Source organism: Saccopteryx bilineata, chromosome 11 (genome assembly GCF_036850765.1).
Source record: "Saccopteryx bilineata isolate mSacBil1 chromosome 11, mSacBil1_pri_phased_curated, whole genome shotgun sequence".
Classification (NCBI taxonomy): domain Eukaryota; kingdom Metazoa; phylum Chordata; class Mammalia; order Chiroptera; family Emballonuridae; genus Saccopteryx; species Saccopteryx bilineata.
The window spans coordinates 72222000-72239756 of NC_089500.1; the positions used below are offsets into that span (position 1 = coordinate 72222000).

The 17757-nt window shown below is 48.1% G+C and overlaps 1 pseudogene; it reads right to left on the reverse strand.

Moving 5' to 3' along the window:
* Positions 1-16378: 16378 nt before the first annotated feature.
* Positions 16379-17487, reverse strand: LOC136315416 (large ribosomal subunit protein uL1-like; annotated as a pseudogene).
* Positions 17488-17757: the final 270 nt, after the last annotated feature.

Consider the following 17757-nt stretch of genomic DNA (forward strand, 5'->3'; position numbering starts at 1 on the left):
AAACAGATTCACCGGGCAATCAAAACAAACTAATGCAGCTCATTATGTTCTTCTGTTACCGTAAACAGCTGCATTAACGTAAGTCGAGCTTTCCCGGTTCCGCCGCGCGGGGAGCCGGTGACTGGTTAACGGCCAAGGGTAAGAAGTCTGTGTTTTAGTCCAATTCTTTGGCCTCTTGACCTCTCTGGTCACCTTCTTCTTCTTTATCATTATGCCTTTTTATCCCCTGATTTCATTCACTGACTTGACCATCATCTCATGAAGGTATTTTTAGTCACATTAGTAGGTTACTATGGCAACAGATTCTCTCCATATTGCACAATCCTTACAAGCAGTTTCATTCACTCATTCAATTCATTCATTCATTCAACCACTATTTAAATATTGAATATATAGAAAATATCTGTTGCTGGGAAACAGATGTAATTGCAGAGGCTGTAAGTCTGGGCGACTCAGTTCCCCGCATCCCTTGCGGCAGCGGCCTTAGGTCCCGCCAAAGAGAGAGGCATTTGCGTGGCAATGAGAAACGAAAATTGCTTTCACTTCGACTGTACCAGTCCCTGGGGGGTTTATAGCTGCCTCCAGCATACTCCTGCCGATCACCACCTGCAGGCAGCCAAGTAGACATGACCACCTTAAGGGTTGTTGCAATTTCTTAAAAAAAAAAAAAAAAAAAAGGCGGTGAATTTGAGAGCAACATTCCTTGGTCTCTGTACTTTCTGATAGACTTGTGAGCACCTAGCTCCCTGCATATATATGTCTGCTTTCCTGAACAAACACCAACTGTGAGCTTTCTTGCAATACTTTTCAGTACCCTTTGCCGCCAAAAGTCAGAAGCGTTCAAGACTTTGTCCTCCGTGCTGCCTAAGTGCACTTGGTCCTACCTCCTTCATCGTTTCCTGTGGTCCAGCCCCTCCCCAGGCACCCCTGTGAGACACAGGGCCACAGACTCAGCTTTGCGTTCCGTGGGCCCCGTGACTCGGCTGTTCCATGAGCTCCTCCAACTCAGCGAGCAGAGACTGAGCTCCTGGTCGACCCGCTCCCTCCGCCCCCACCCTCCTTCCCCTCCAGGCTTCTCCCTCTAAGGAAAAGACCTCACCCTTTTCCCTGAGGCTGCAGCTAGAAATCAGAGAATCACTCGTGACTCACCCCTCTTCTGTGAGCCCCACACTCCATCAGTAACCAGTCCTTGTGCAGTCCACCTTGAGTTGGACCCCTCTCTCCAGCCGCCTGGCCAGCGTCCTCTTCTGATCCACCTAGCTTGACACGCAGAGCTTCCTTTCTGGTCCCCCTGCCTCCACGCTGCCTGCTTCAGTTCACTCTCCGCACCAGGCCTACAGCGATCCTTGGACAAAGTCAGCTTGGCCGTGTCATTACTTTGCTTAGAGCAGGGGTCTCAAACTCGCGGCCTACGGGCCGCATGTGGCCCACCGAACAATTTTGTGCGGCCCGCAGACTAATCCACGAAGTTCAAAATATTTTGGATAAAATTAAGTAAGCCTAGGGGCCTACTTGTATTTTTCATTTCTCTAGCATCCTAGCTAGATATTAGCTTAGTTAACAGCAGTTGTGATGCGAACTACAGTTTCTGGTCGTTTTGTGACACTGAGTAAACTGCATGTACGATTGTGCTTGTTGTACTGATTTTTTTTTGTTTTCAACTGCAGTGAGAAAAGTGTTGCGTAACAGTTGCCTTTTGTAGACCTAGTGCGGCCCGCCTAAGGGCTGTGATCTTGCTCGGCAGCCCACATGCTGAGTTGAGTTTGAGACCCCTGGCTTAGACCCTTTGATTACCTCCTGTTGCTTTCAGAGTAAAACTGTATGTCCTCATCCCGGCCTGCCCCACCTGGGGAGTTCCTGTTCCCTCTGCCCCTCCTGCCATGTCCCCTCTCTCTGCCAGGGACACGCCCTCCTCTGCCTCAACCAGTTCTCCCATTCTTCCTGCACCTACTGCCCCCCCAGCCTTTGGCCTCACTCACACGCCCCTTCCTCAGCTCACAGTTAGGTGTGAACTTAGCAAATAGTGAAGGACCTCACCTACTGGCCCACATCGCAAGTGTGATAACTTGTGAAAAGTCCTTTTTTTTTTTCCAGCTAGAATGTAAACCTCATGAGAGCAGAAAACATTTCTGTCTTGATCATCTTTGTAGCCTGGGTTCCTCATGCAAAGAGGCATTTATTAAATATTTATTCAAGGAATTAATAGGACTTGATGAATGTTCATTCTTCCTCCCTCCCTTCTCTTCTCCTTTTTTCCTCCTTTTCTTTCCTCTTCCCTCCCTTCCTCTTCAAAGGCCATTGTCACTCTGCGTGTCTCCTGCTCCTCTCGGCCCCCTGTGTCTCTATTCACCCCGTGTCCCCCATCCTAGCACAGCTGGGGCCACTCTGGCAGCTCAGGTCTGTCTGTCTTCCTGTGCGTCTTCTGCCCTGGAGTTTCCATAAGACGGCAACCACGCGGTGATCTCTCAGGATGCCCCACCGCTGAGGTCAGAAGAGACGGGTTTCCAGCCCAGCTGTTGATCGGTCTCCAGCAAACAAACTGCCTCTCTGTCTCCTGCTACCTTCCTCATGAGGCTGCACCTTAGTCCCAGGAATTGGCCATCGATCAGGCCTTGATTTCACAAGCCTTCCAGGGCAAAGAACACAGGCAGGGATGTGACTTAATTTATTAGTACACTGCCCCCTTTCCCAAATTATATAAAACTAGATTATAAGATCAAGCGGATAGAAAGAACTATTGAGATCCTTCAAAAAGTGAAGGAAGCAGACAGATGGAAACTGAGACCTAAAATTATTTGTTGACGCTAAGCTCCCTGGCAGCCAAGGCAAAAAGGGAAACTGTATGAGCAATGACTACCACTGTTTGCTCTGCAAACATGGCAATTCCTCAGAGGTACGCTGTAAGAAACAGCACCTTGAGCCTTGCCTTCCCTTTTCTTTTTTTTTCAATTATTCCATGTGTTCAATTCAATTCAATCTCACAGACATCTGTCAGCAGCTACTACAGGTTAGACCCCTGTGGTTCACAGACAACCAGGGCATTGTCTCTGCTCGTGAAAATGTACCTTAATCTGCAAGATATAAAGTCCACGTATCCCATGGCTCTGTCTTGTTTTGCCATCACTTTGTAAGTATCATCATGTATTTGCTCCCAAAACACGTAGAACTGAACTTCCACGAGGTCTGAATTACTACGTCCATTTCTTCAGCTCTTGCTTGTCCCCCAAATTCCTCCACACTAGAACCAGAGTCGTCTTGTGACAACGTGAGTGTGACCATGTCTTGGCTGTGTGCAGATCCCCCGAGGCCTCCCACTGCTGTGATTCATTTGTCCATGGAAGCACGTTTGGATGAAGTGGAACTTTTAGGGTTCTCACTGGGCTCCTTGGAAGAGACGTACTTTCAGAAAGGAAGAGCTTCCGGGGTGCATGTGGGCGCACCCCGAGAACTGACTTCTCTTATTCTGCACTGTTCCCAGGGTCCGGCCCTGAGGTTTCACGTCACGTGGGATCCAGGTTCCTGGTGCCCTGTATATAAATTAAGCAGGCTCTGATTGACTAGTACGCAGCGATCGCGGGTCTCCATGGTACTTTCTCTGCAGCACTGGCAGAGTTAGAAGCCTCTAAAGAGAGTCAAAGCTCGCAGAAGCTAGATGTGAACTGCGCCCCCACTTTGAAGCCTTTCAGGGGCTCCCGTGCCTGACAGAGGAAGCCAAGTAGGACATGGTGGTGTGAGAAAGCAGTGATAAGCGTTCCCGGGGACAGCGCTGGGGTTTGTCTCTGCAGTGGTGACTCACCGGCCTTACTTGACAGCTAGGACAATAGCGGTAGGAGAGTCAGGCCCCGCCCCTAGCCAGAGACTAAGCAGCAGGGCTCAGATCATCTTCAGGGGGATGTGTGAGCACATCAGACGGCCTGGTGAGTTTGCATCATCGAGTACATTGGGCTCTCCTTCTCTGCTTGCCCCTCTATCCGTGTGGGGCTAGCGGAGCCAGTTGGTTGTTCATTGTTGGCCACCACCTAGGTCACAGCGTGGAGCACCATTGTTTCTTGGGAATGACCCCACTGCGTTCAGCAGGGTCCAGGAATGATTTTTGGCTCAAGACGCTGTTTATTTTAAGCCCTGTTTCTCAACTTTGAGAGCGCCGAGCCTCCAGGACAGAGAGGGATTCTGCCTGAAAAAGCAGAGGCCGGGGACTTGGCCGAGCTGCGTTGTTCCTCACACGCCACTTTCTTTCTGGGTGTTCCCTTCCATCTTCTCAGCTCCTCCTCCTGGTGATGGACACCTGAAACTGACCAACCATTTTCTCCACTGGATCCCAGACATTTAGATACAAGTGTAGAGTCTTTTATATATAAACTATAGGTTGTATGGCATATATATAATTTATATCTGTGGCTATTAGCCTTGCAGAAGTAGTTGTACGTGATTTTCCCCTGTAGAGTGAGAACTCGGATGCGGCCTATTCGGAGGCCAAGTACTTGTTTTGAAGGACTGGTCTGAGAGCTCTCTACCTGCAAATCCTTCCCCGCCTTGTCCTGCACAGGGGCTGATGCTCTCCAATTACTCTGACTAGTGAAGAGGATCTTTTAAAAATGAAAGTAATTTTGGTCTGGCTAGCACCCTATGTGCTTTTTTTTTTTTTAATTTTAGTGAGAGAAAAGAAGTAAAGAGAGTCCCACATGCGCCCCGACTAGGATCCACCTGGCATGCCACATAGCCATCCACAGCGCCCAGGGCCAACTTGCTTGAACTAATCGAGCCAAGGCTGTGGGTGAGGAAGAGAGAGAGAGAGAGATATGGAGTAGCAGATGGTTGCTTTTCCTATGTGCCCTGCCTGGGAATCGAACCCGGGAATTCTACACATGGGGCTGATGCTGTACCACTGAGCCAACTGGCCAGGGCTGATTTTTTTAAACCAGAAGTATTTTAGGAAAAAAGCCAAGTTTGCCAACGACTTGAAAGGTAAAATGTTCGTTATCCTGAACTATGGGGAACAGAGATACTGGAAGTCTGGGTCTTCTTGGGTGGGCCAGGCGGAGGTAAGAGGAAGGTGCAGCAGGAAAAGAAACACCTGGAAGCACATCGCTCTGGAGCTGTAGTCATGGTGGGAGTTGTGCTGGACGCCTGTGTCTCTCGTTGTTGCCTGTCCGCGTCTAGTCTGGGTTGAGCAGTGTCTACTCTGATTCCACTTTGGGAGAACCACCGTTTCTCATTGATTTAAGTCTGGCCGCAGTCCATCCTGGTGCCTGCGCTTCCCTGTCCAAGTCTGGGCCGATCAAATACACCCTCTGTAGATCTGAATCCTGGGAGAGGTGCAAAGATCCCATCACCCCACGGGCAGCTCCCCCAGACTCTCCACAAGGTCTCATCACCAGCACTCCCAGAGGTGCTCTGTTCCCGTCCATCTGAAGTCCACGTCTCCACTCCCCTTCCATTATGCAAATTAACTGCTACCCCTGTAGTTGGTTCTTTTTTGTCTAAGTTGGTTTCTGCTGGATGCAGCCAAAGTCTCTCCCTGACACCGGGGCTGGGCGCACCTCTGTGAGGGCTTGGGTCAGCAGGAGGCAGTGGACTGGCCCTGGGGGACTAAGGGCTCAGGGTGAGACACCTTGAAGACCAGGTCACTGAGAGAAGAAGAGGGAGGCACCAATGGTACCCTTGTCCTTTGGAATTTTGCCATAGGTACCCCTGCACGACAATCTCACTTCTTCCTTTAAAAACTTCCTCCTTGTCAATCAAAGCATCACTTTCCCAGTACCTGGCCTGAAGGTCCCACTCTACAAGCTCTTTTGGTGAGACAACAAAAAGGAGGTTTTTTGCTAAATTCATTCATTCCACAGATACTTTCTCAGCACCCACTGACTGCCTGCCCCGCAGCTAAGTACCAAGTTCAAAAGTAAATAAAACACAGCCCTCGTACTTAGGAGACAGGTGTAGACCTGTGTAGTCCAGTATGGTAACCGGTAGATGTGCGTGGCTAAATTTAAGTAAATTAAAATTTTATTTCTTCAGCCATACTAGTCATATTTCTTTTAATTAAACTTATTTTTTCAGTTACAGTTTACATTCAGTATTCTTCTGTATTAATGTCAGGTGAACAACATAGTGGTTAGATCAGGGGTCCCCAAACTACGGCCCGCGGGCCACATGTGGCCCCCTGAGGCCATTTATCCGGCCCCCGCCGCACTTCCGGAAGGGGCACCTCTTTCATTGGTGGTCAGTGAGAGGAGCACACTGACCATCTCATTAGCCAAAAGCAGGTCCATAGTTCCCATTGAAATACTGGTCAGTTTGTTGATTTAAATTTACTTGTTCTTTCTTTTAAATATTGTATTTGTTCCGTTTTTTTTTTTTTTTTTTTTTTTTTTTTTACTTTAAAATAAGATATGTGCAGTATGCATAGGGATTTGTTCATAGTTTTTTTTATAGTCCGGCCCTCCAACGGTCTGAGGGACAGTGAACTGGCCCCCTGTGTAAAAAGTTTGGGGACCCCTGGGTTAGACAGTCAGGTACTTTACAGAGTGCTCCCCCTAAGAGCTCCAGTACCTGCCTGGACTCCTGCATAATTACTACAATATTAGTGATTGTACTCCCTGTGCTGTACTGTACATCCCCGTGACTGTTCTGTGACTGCCAATCTGTACCTCTCAGTCCCTTCCCCTTTTTCACCCAACCCCCCCTACTCTCCTCCTCTCTGGCCCCCGCCAGTCCGCTGTGTCTATGCATCTGTTTCTGTTTGCTCATTTATTTTGTCCTTTAGATTCCGCCTGTGAGTGAGATCGCACGGGATTTGTCTTTCTCCGACTGGCTTCTTCCCTTAGCATCCTGGTCACGTGCGGCTGGTGGCTACCACTGTGCACACAGCGCAGGGGCGAACAGTTCCATCACCGCAGAACCTCCCATTGGTCAGCACTGGTCTAGACAGGTGGAGGGAGATGCAGGAGAGTGTCATGTGCTGGTCGGGTGTCTGAGCCGGGGCACCGGGAGGGTCACACAGGATCTGACCAAGACTTCAGAAGTCAGGGTGGGCTTCCAAAAGGTAATGGAACTGAGACCTGGAGGGTAAGTTAGAGTGTCTGGGCTGGGGGAGGAGACAGCATTTTAGAGAGAGAAGACCACATGTACAAGAGCCCCGAGTGGACCAAGGACAGGAGAACGGGCACTCAGATCACTGGCTGGCAGAGCAGGCTTTATAATGATGTGTGCCTCATCTCAGTTTCTCCGATCAGCTCACTCCCATTTTCACGTGTTGAGGGGTCTTGAGCGGATGGGTCGTAGGACCCATTAATCTCGGCATGTGTCCCAGTAAAGCCCACGCTCTATGTCGATCGGACGTCCCTGATTTGACTTCCCCTTGCAGTGGGACACTCCTGCTTATCAGCAGGGCTGGCAGCCTCTTCCAGACTACTATGAGGATGCTACTCATCAGTGCCACTGGAGGAAAGACACAACCGACACACAAATTAGTTGCAATAATCACACAGGCAATTTATTACTCATAAATCCTTTTGGCATGCCTGGGTACAGCTTAAGGGGCCGCTGTGGGCGTGCTCCTCTCGGCTGGCTTTGGTCAGAGCTCAGAGAGGCGTGGAGACAGTCCACATCAACGTTGGAGTCTGGGCGACTACTGCAGCAGGGGGCCCCTCAGCTTTAGTACCTTTTCTGGCCAATGCCTTCTAACAGGTGTCAATCTACAGGATTAACACCTCAAACCACCCTTTTGGGAGTTCCTTGCAGGGAATCCCCTCTATGTCAATCTACTGAAACGTTTACAACAAACCACTTTTTAAGATGTTCTTATTTACATTAACTTTGTAACACCAAGCCACTTCTTATTTATGTATAACTTCACACACGTACTAACTGGGCCCTGCTTGTAAGTCAGAGTCTGTTTATCACATCTATACCCACTATATTAATTCCTATCCAAATGGCATAACTTTACTTAATTTTTTTTTTTTTTTTTGTATTTTTCTGAAGCTGGAAACGGGGAGAGACAGTCAGACAGACTCCCGCATGCGCCCAACCGGGATCCACCCGGCACGCCCACCAGGGGCCACGCTCTGCCCACCAGGGGGCGACGCTCTGCCCCTCCGGGGCGTCGCTCTGCTGCGACCAGAGCCACTCTAGCGCCTGGGGCAGAGGCCAAGGAGCCATCCCCAGCGCCCGGGCCATCCTTGCTCCAATGGAGCCTTGGCTGCGGGAGGGGAAGAGAGAGACAGAGAGGAAGGAGGTGGGGGGTGAAGAAGCAAATGGGCGCTTCTCCTATGTGCCCTGGCCAGGAATCGAACCCGGGGCCCCCGCACGCCAGGCCGATGCTCCACCACTGAGCCAACCTGCTAGGGCCACTTTACTTAATTTTAATAATTATTTTTGATATTATTTTAATTACTTTTATATATCTTCCATATTTTTAATATTTCTATATATTTAATTACTATAACATTATATTACTACAACATTATGGTAAAGTACGGGTCTGTGTGCCCCAATTTGGGAGCACTGAGGGTGCGTGAAAGCTACTTGCTGCACGAGAAGCCACTGGCTGGGCAGAGGCAAGGGCGGAGAGGAGTGGGAGGTCTGACTCAGGGCTCTGGAGGTGACTCCTGAAACGCCACGTCATCTGCCTCTTACCTCTCTGTTCTCTTTACACCAAAACCCAGCTCATCTTTCTGATCTGCACCAGAGTTAAGGAAGCCAAGAAATTTGTTTTACAAATGCTGGCTTTCTCTTTTTCCATTTGAGCGTTCGCTGGTTGCACCGAGGCGTGCTCACGCGTGGCCACTACTGGTTGAGTGCAGGCTGATTTAACCGCTCAGGGTCCGTGGAAAGTGGAGCACTAGTTCCGTGGAAGTCACTGAACGTGAGTAGCTGAAACGTGTCTGGCCTTTGATTCGATTACACAGCCTCCCTGTTCGGAAAGAAGAAACTGACACTGGTGGACACCTAGTCTGTCCCCATAGGCGTCATCAGCATTGTCTCTAATCTCTCCACAGTCTCCCCAGGGAGAGAGGACGGACAGAGGGTCCAGCCTGCTGCCCGCTAACCTGCAGGTGGGCGGGGGGGGGGGGGACGGGGACCCAGCCCTGCGGGCGTTCTAGGGGGGAGCACAGAGCTGCTGGACGGGGGCACCCTTGTCTGTGCCTGCCGTGCAGTGGAGGGGCGGGGCACCCCAGTGCCTGCTGTGTAGTAAACGGGGCGGGGCACCCATGTGTGGGCCTTGCAGTGAAGGGGCGGGGCGAGCCTGCGATTGCAGGGAAGGACCTTCCTAGGTGCAGCGGGAGCCAGGGCTCCACAGTAACAAACCCAGACTTTTCAGCATCGCAGGCACCGTCAGTGAGAAAAAGTTAACAGTCTGCAGAAGAGAAAAAGGGAAATGAAAGATGAGCTATGTTCATAAGGTCTATATCTGGATCACAGGGCTTCAGAGCTGAAAGGAGCATTAGGCAGAATCTAATTTTAAATCTCTCTCTCTTTTTCTTTTTCTTTTTAACACAGGCCTTAACGGAGGAACCAATTGTCCAACATAATCCGTCAATGGTAGAGCTAAGATTACACCTAGATCTGTGATTTCCTAATGTGATATTCTTTCTATTAATCACATCTAAAAACATATTTTTAATGTTATTTACCATTTCTTAAAACTGTTTCTTTGGCTCACGCACATCAGTGTTAAAGGATGATAACAGAAAATCACTGTGGGTCATCTTATTTCCTGATACAGCCCTGGAAGAGTTGAGAGCTGCTCTGTCACCCACCCCCAGCCGGGACTGGCTCGTCCAGTGTCAGAACTGGAGACGGAACACCTGGAAGGAACACGTGGACTGAAAATCTTGGCTCCTGTCAAATGCACCCCAACCCCGGTTAACGTGCTTAAAGAGACTGCACTGTTAAGTGGAAAGAAGGAGCAGGGCATTTGAAAGTCTAAATTTCTCTACTAGTTTTGCAATTTTTAGACAAGTCATTTAACATCTCTGTTTTTGCGTTTGAATGATACAAATAATATGGACATTGGTCTTCTCCAGCAATGGGTTTTTAAGGTCAAAGGGTTACTCTCTGACTCGGATGGGAATCCTGCATAAGTGTGAGTTGAGTTTACATCTGACACCCAGCCCTGACATGTGGCAGATACATAGTGTTTGTTGAGTGACTAACTGACCTGCAGAAGGGTGTTGAAAGGCCCACTGCAGATACTGGCTGGAAGGGTCTGATGGGTCAGGGAGGTGTGGCTGTTGAGAAAAGAGGACATCAGAAAAGGAGCATCTAGCTTCCCTCCTTTGAGACATGACCTTAACACAGGATGATGCCTCTTTCTTGTTCCCTATTGGGATAAAATTAATGGAGGAAAAAAAAAAGACGTGTGAGTAAATGGACTGCAGTTAAGCCGGTACAGTAAAGACCGAAAAGGTAGGAAACATTCTGGTAAATGACAAGATTTCTTTCCAAGGCCCAGTCAAATCTGTTTACTGTAATGAAGATGACAGCGCCCCACCCACCAGGACCCGCTCAAGCAGGGTGCCCGTGTTGGCGTTCTGGAGAAGGGTCACTTCTGAAGGGTAGCAATGAAAGTGGAGGGCCAGGTTGGTGGGGGGAGGGGTGCTGTCCGGGGAGCTGAGGGCGCCCTGGGCTCCTGGGGGCGGGTCTTCCGGGCAGAGGCGAGTCCTGCTACCTTGAGGGAAGCTCCTGTCCCACTGACTTCTCTCCGCTCTCCTTTCCCCTTCTCACTTTCCCCCTTACCCCTCCCCCCAGACCAGCTCACAGCCCTGAACACCCAGTCACCCACTTGGCATTCCCTGGCACGACTGGGAATGGCACTTGGGGAGGGACCCGCAAGGGGAAACTGCGACTTTGTCGAGTTTGTGTCTCCTGCCCTGATTTACTGTTGTTGCCTAGATAGAAAAGGACAGAATCCGTAAGCTGGGGCAGTTGATCCAGAAGGGATGTGCTCCTGCTGGTTGGCCTCCCCGGACAGCCCACGCTGAGTGGGACGCATGAAATGTCACCCACCAGAAAGCAAAGGCCACAGAGGAGGCGCCGTTGCCAGGTCTGTGGCACGTGTGGCCGAGGGGCGTAAGGTGGAGCCAAGGTGGTGACTAGAGTGGACGGTGGGAGCTGTGGTTCCGGTCCGTCCAGCCTGCTTTCCAGTCGCCTTCCGCTTCCTTCGGAGAACTCCTCCTCTGCACCGCATAGTCTCAGGGGAGCTGCCGATCAGAGTGAGTCTCCTCCCCGCCCTGTGCCCCCACAGGAAGCCCACACTGGGGGGCAGATGGCTCAGGCTGGAGCTGGAAGGGAAGGCTGCTGGAAGAACAAAAAACTTATAAAATGTCAGGGTCCGTCCATGTTAGCTGAACCTCTAGATTCCCTGGTCATTTGAGCCAATACCTTCCTCGTCTCCTTATATAAGATAGAGCGTAGTTTCTTTCCCTTGCAACCAAATGGGTCGTGATGAATGTCGTTGCCAAGGTGATGGCAAACGGTGCAAGACTGGATGGTTTAGGGACTCAAGCTTCAAATGATCGGCATGTACAGGGGCTCTTTATATTACAAACCAGAAACAACTCATCAAAGGGGCTTCATTTTTTTTCTTTTTTTTTGTTTTATATTTTTTTCTGAAGTTGGAAACAGGGAGGCAGTCCGACAGACTCCCGCATGCGCCTGACCGGGATCCACCCAGCATGCCCACCAGGGGGCGTTGCTCTGTTGTAACCAGAGCCATTCTAGTGCCTGAGGCAGAGGCCATAGAGCCATCCTCAGCGCCCAGGGCCAACTTTGCTCCAATGGAGCCTTGGCTGCGGGAGGGGAAGAGAGAGACAGAGAAGAAGGAGAGGGGGAGGGGTGGAGAAGCAGATGGGCGCTTCTCCTGTGTGCCCTGGCTGGGAATCGACCCCAGGACTCCTGCATGCCAGGCCGACGCTCTACCACTGAGCCAACCGGCCAGGGCCAAAGGGGCTTCATTTTCTCAGACACAAAATTTGTAAGATCCAAGACTGTGCTGAGCTTTAAATCCCGTTGGAGATCATCAAAGCTCCCTCACTTTAGTTTGGTTCTTCCAACAGCTGAGTCCGCCTACAACAACCGTCTGTGCTGTGTGCCAGTTACGATACCCATGTGATACTGTTCCCACCTATCACATTGGAAAAGTTCCAGCAAAGACATCCAGCACTGGCCAGGGCACATGTGCTTGTGAAATGCACCCTCGTGCGTAGCTGCTAGGAAGAGAAATGAGTCAGACTTTCTAAAGGGACATCTTGTTCTCCATGCTGCAGTGCTGAACATGTACCCATTTTTGACCCAGTGATTCAGATGTTTCAGTCCAGTACGGGCTTCTGCTCTCCCAGCGGTGACTCTGGGAGATAGACTTCTAAGCCCAGAGAACCCATTTCTATAATGTTAACAAGAATGCCTAAGCTGAGAGTGCTCATGGCATTTGCTAGCATCATTTGGGTTCCACGTGGGAAGGATCTGGCAAGCACTACAATGGCAATTTTTGTATTTTTAACCTGCGCTTCAAGGAGTAAATGCACTTTGCCAGAAGTATATGTTACAATGAACAAATGAATACACAACACTCACCTCAGCCCCGCTGTGTGTAAGTTGTGTAAAGTCCAGGGATTGTGTTTGGTATATTATTTTGTCTCTACTAACTAGACAGTGCCTGGCTGAATGAGTGCTTGTTGAATGAATGAATGAATGAATGAAAGAATAACTATTTCTAGAACATGACTTGGGGAGATAGAAAATCATTATTGTACTTCTTATTCCCTGTGAGTATTATGACTATAATATACTATGAAGACTTTATATTTCTTAACTCAAAATTATATATGTGGGTTAATAATATAACAGGCAGAACCTGAACCCAGGGACAGTGCTTCTGCGATGTTTACAGTTACCCGTACGTTTCCATTTCTCAGGGAGAAAACGTAAGTCTTTTTCCTCTATGTATGTTTCTAGAAACATTAGGAATATTCCATGAGGTTAGTACCTATGGCACATGATGCAGGCTTGTGTGCAGGTGCTGACAAATCAACCGCGAGAAGACCGTTGGCTCATGATGAGTGCTCATTTTGGGGGCACTGCTGCTATTTCCTAGAAGAGGAAGGATCCAGTTTTAGGTGTTATGGATACCTAAGCCTTTCAGTAAAGAAACAGTCCGTTCCCAGCAGGCTTTTCAGTGTTCTAACTCCAATTCTTGGCATGTATTTTCAGTTTCGATTCTACTTGGGCAGGGAAAGTGACTGTGTGTGGTTCTTCAAGGCCTCATGCACTGCCCGCTCTGCTTCTACAGGTCCCATCAGGGGTCATTTTCCTTTGAAGCTTTAGGTTCTCCACACTGCCCAGACAGGTCTTCATAATAGGTATAACCGTATAGTCTACATTTCTGAGTCAATCATTAATAAGGTTAAAAGTCAACCATCTACTTTCTTTTTTTTTAATTAAGTGAGAAGCAGAGAGGCAGACAGACTCCTGCATGTGCCCTGACCCAGATGTACCCAGAAAACCCCCTATAGGGTGATGCTCTGCCCATCTGGGGCCACTGCTCTGTTGCTCAGGCAACCAAGCTATTTTAGTACCTGAGGCGAGGCCATGGAGCCATGCACAGCGCCTGGGGCCAACTCGCTCGAACCATTGGAGCCATGCTGCAGGAGAGGGAGAGAGAGAGATAAGAGGGGGGGGAGGTGAAGAAGCAGATGGTTGCTTCACCTGTGTGCCCTGACCGGGAATTGAATCTAGGACTTCCGCACGCTGCGCCAATGCTCTACCACCGAGCCTACCGGCCAGGGCACAATCATCTACTTCTAAAAACAAGTTTCAGGGTGGTGGTGGGGTGATACCTCCATGGAGGGGCAGTGATCCAACCCCAAGAAGTCTGTTGCCTTGGCTTAGCTCTGTCTATGGAACTGGAAATACAAGTACCTGGCAATGTACCAAGAATGCCTTTTTCTTTCTGGGCATTAGAAATGTAAAAACTTATTCCCTAAAGGGGAGAAAGGAGTAACATAGGCGATCCTGTTGAAAGGGAGGTCCGTGCCTGATGTGCTTCCTGAAGAGCAGCCATGGACACGGCTCTAGATATCCAACCCCTGGGAGCATAATACCACGGACCTCCTAAAATACTCCCGAGAGGGAACAACCCGTCCACCTCCTCCCCCACCCCTGAGTGCGCAGCCTGGCAAAGAAACATTATAATAGACTATGGTCTAGAAAGAACTTAGATGCGGTAGGAAAAATCAATTCAGTCTATCCGGTGGGGATGAAGAAAGCGTTCGGCAGCAACTCTGTACTTGCAAAAAATGTTCTTCTTTCAAAAGGTTGGTCGAAACATAGGTGAACTCATTCCTCTCCGGCTGATGCCAAGGGAAGCTGCTGGAATCGTGTTTGGGGTAATTCAGCAGGAAAAATAAGATAGCTTTTTACCATCTGTTAGGTTCTGGGACCCAAGGGGTCTGTAGCTGTCGTGTTCTCTAGGCATTCAAAGATAACACTAAAATAGCATTAAAAAATTAGTTTAGTGGCTCAAAGGGAAGCCAGTCTGGGGCCCCTCCACCAGCACGTCCTTGCTTGATGGAGCCCGGAGCCTCACAGAGCCAGTTCTGTGTGTCTCAGTTCAGACTATTTGCTTATTTTATAGGGCACCTGGCCTCATTCATTCTGATCCTGAGCTGAGCCATGCTGATTAACTTGGCCGCATTAGAAAGCTTCTTGAATTGTTTGGGTATCAATAATTCTCCCTTCCTTTTCTCAGCAGGAAGTTCAAGCCTTTTATTTAAAGCTTGCCTCTATATCTGTCAGAGACCACCTTGTAACATTCAGCCTCTTGCTTTTGTTTTGTTTTGTTTTTGTCTTATCCAGGATGGGTTCTCTCATCCTTCAGACAGCTGCAGAATCGGACTGGGTAGCCCCATACTGACCCTCATTCTTGCCCTTACGAGAAACAGAATATTAGGAGCTGCGAGGCCAGATGCCCTTTGCTCTGGTGTCAGGTGGTTCTTGAGCAGTGGGTCTCTATCTATGTTTAATATTTTACTTCCTGGATTCACACTCCTCTCCCCTGTTCCTAACGTGGATAACTGTGTCCCTGGGTCTTTCCATAGACGCCTGGCATCCCGAGCTGTTTGGATCACTGCTTGATCTGTTGTGTAGCTAGAGACTGAATCCGTTGACCATCTTTTGTTGCAGATGTTGTTACGTATTTTTACATTTTATATTCCAGGTTTAAAATTTAACATATCATTCGTTTTTTTCACTTTTAAATTATTCATAGAATTTAAAATGGTTGTATTGATTTTTATCTTAGGAACATTTAGATGATTTCTTTCCAGGCTTTGCCTAGATATAGCTGTAAACATTCTACAGGGTGACACATGAACTTACCAGTGTGAAGATTGTTTGTGCTAGTAAATATGTCCTGGAACATGATTTTTAATGACTGCATCATGGGGATGTAACTTAACCACTTTCAATTTTACACATGGATAGTTCTGCCTTGTTCAGATAGATATCAAATAAACATTCGTTTGAAATTTCTAATTATTTAATCCACTTGTACCTAATTTTTAGTGAATGATATATCTAAGGTGTTTTTTGCTTTCTGGAATAAAAGCTAGCCAATTTTCTCAACATCTTACATCACATCATACATTTTTCTGATTTGATTATTAATTTATCTTTTTTTCTACAGTTTATATGCTTGGGTCTATTTCTGGGCTGTTTTTTTTTTTTTTTTTTTTTTAATTTTCTGTTCCATTGATCCTTTTGTCTCTACTTATGCCAGAGTCATAGCATTTTAAATTAGTATAGCTGCATAGTAGTTTTTAAGGAAACCTGGAAAATGTGAACCATAGTCACACTTGATTAGACAAATCCACGTGCACCCATTACCCAGCTTCAGTGATTGTCGACTCATAGACAATTTTGTTATATATCTGCCATTACAGCATTTCATCTGTAACTATATCAGTATGTATCTCTGAGTGACAAACACTTTAAAAAATTTAACCACGCTGTTTTTTTTTTTATCACACATATAATGCACCGAACATTGGAGACCTAAATATATAAAGCAAATATTAACAGAACTGAAGGGAGAAATAAACAGCACAATAATAGTAGGGGAATTTAATACCCCCACTTGCAACAAAGGATAGACAATCCAGACACAAAATTAATAAGGAAACAGCAGACTTAAACAAACTAGAGATCAAATCGACATAACAGACACATGCAGAACATTCCATCCAACAGCAGCAGAATATACCTTCTTTTAAAGGACTCATGGAACATTCACCATGACAGAGCGGTCCCGTGTTAGATGATTCAGCATTGTCTTTTCTTTTTTTTTTAATAGTAGCAGCGTGGTCTATTAAGCTGTGGCTTAGTGCAGGCTCTGGGGCTTGCCCAGAGAGCTCTTGATGTACGAAACCCAGTTGTTTTTGAGCGATGACACCATGAGATTGACAGCTAAGTCAATTCCGTACCCAAGCTCATCACCTGTCACCTTCAGAGGGGGCGCCTTCTTCCTCCGGAACTGGATCCTGGGTTTCACTTCATTGACTCTGGCCACCATGTTCTCACTGCGGGTCAGCAAGGAAGGGCACCTGCCAGCCTTATTCAGGCCTGGGCCCAGGATTCGTGGGGTCTGCTCAGAGAGAGACTCTGAAGCCGGAAAGGCATCACGCTCCTTGGCCAGCTTCTTAACCAGGTTCTTATTCTTGAGTCTCTCTAGCATCTGAACATACATGTGGGGGATATCCACGGCCTTGGCCTCGTCACAGTGCTGCTGGTCCCCCAGGGCACGCACGGAGAACTTGGGGCCGGGAATGGATCTAAGCCTGAGGGTGCTGGAGAAGTGTTTGTCCTCCTGAGGGTCACAGTTCTGCAAGCTGGTCTACAGCGCCACGGTCTCTGAAAACTTCCGGAGCGTGCTCTGGTTTCCGGGCAGGACCTCCCGCTCTGACCGCCTCTTGCACAGTGTCGCAGGACACTGTGCCGCTCGTGGTTGCTGGTGCCGCAAAAACTGGGAAAGGGTCATTGTTGTTTATAGCAACACAGTCACAGGCTTCATCTATGAGTTGGTTGTAACCTACATGCCAGGCAACGAATTTGCAAAGATTCCTGATCTATTCCTGCCAAGGATGTGCTGACGGTTCTCCCTGTTTATAACCCTGGAATCCGTGGTGGGCCAAGTTCTCCAGACAGTGAGACGTATACCTCAGACGCCCTTTTTGTTGTTGTTGTTGGTTATCATGTAGAATCATTACTCCGTCTGCACTTAAAGAAACTGTCGAGGAAATTGACAAAGAGAGTAAACATCCAGTGCTAGATTACCTTGGGTCTGTCTAGTTGAGGCCATCACCCAGCTGAGTTATAAATTTAGGTGAAAAACAGCTTTTGTTTTCTGGGTATTCATTTTTCTTTTTCCTCTTGTTAATCAGTAAAGTTCTTTGGATTGTTTTAATTGAATGGTCAATATTTTACGCTGGGATGTATAAGCACTATTGTTTCTGAAACCTTATTTCTGTTTTGCTTTTTTTAATTTTAACTTTTGGATCTCAGTTGAAAAATAAAGGGCCAACAACAGGCCAGCCTTCTTGTTGACTGTTTCCCTTCTCGTATCCTAGCCAGCTGTTGAGGAGGGGGAGAGTGTCCCCCTTCCCCTCTAGGTTCTTCTGTGGGTTAAATCATTAAAACAACAGAGGGGAGATTAACAGGAGACACTCAAGCTTTAATACGTGCACACAGGGAATTCACCTG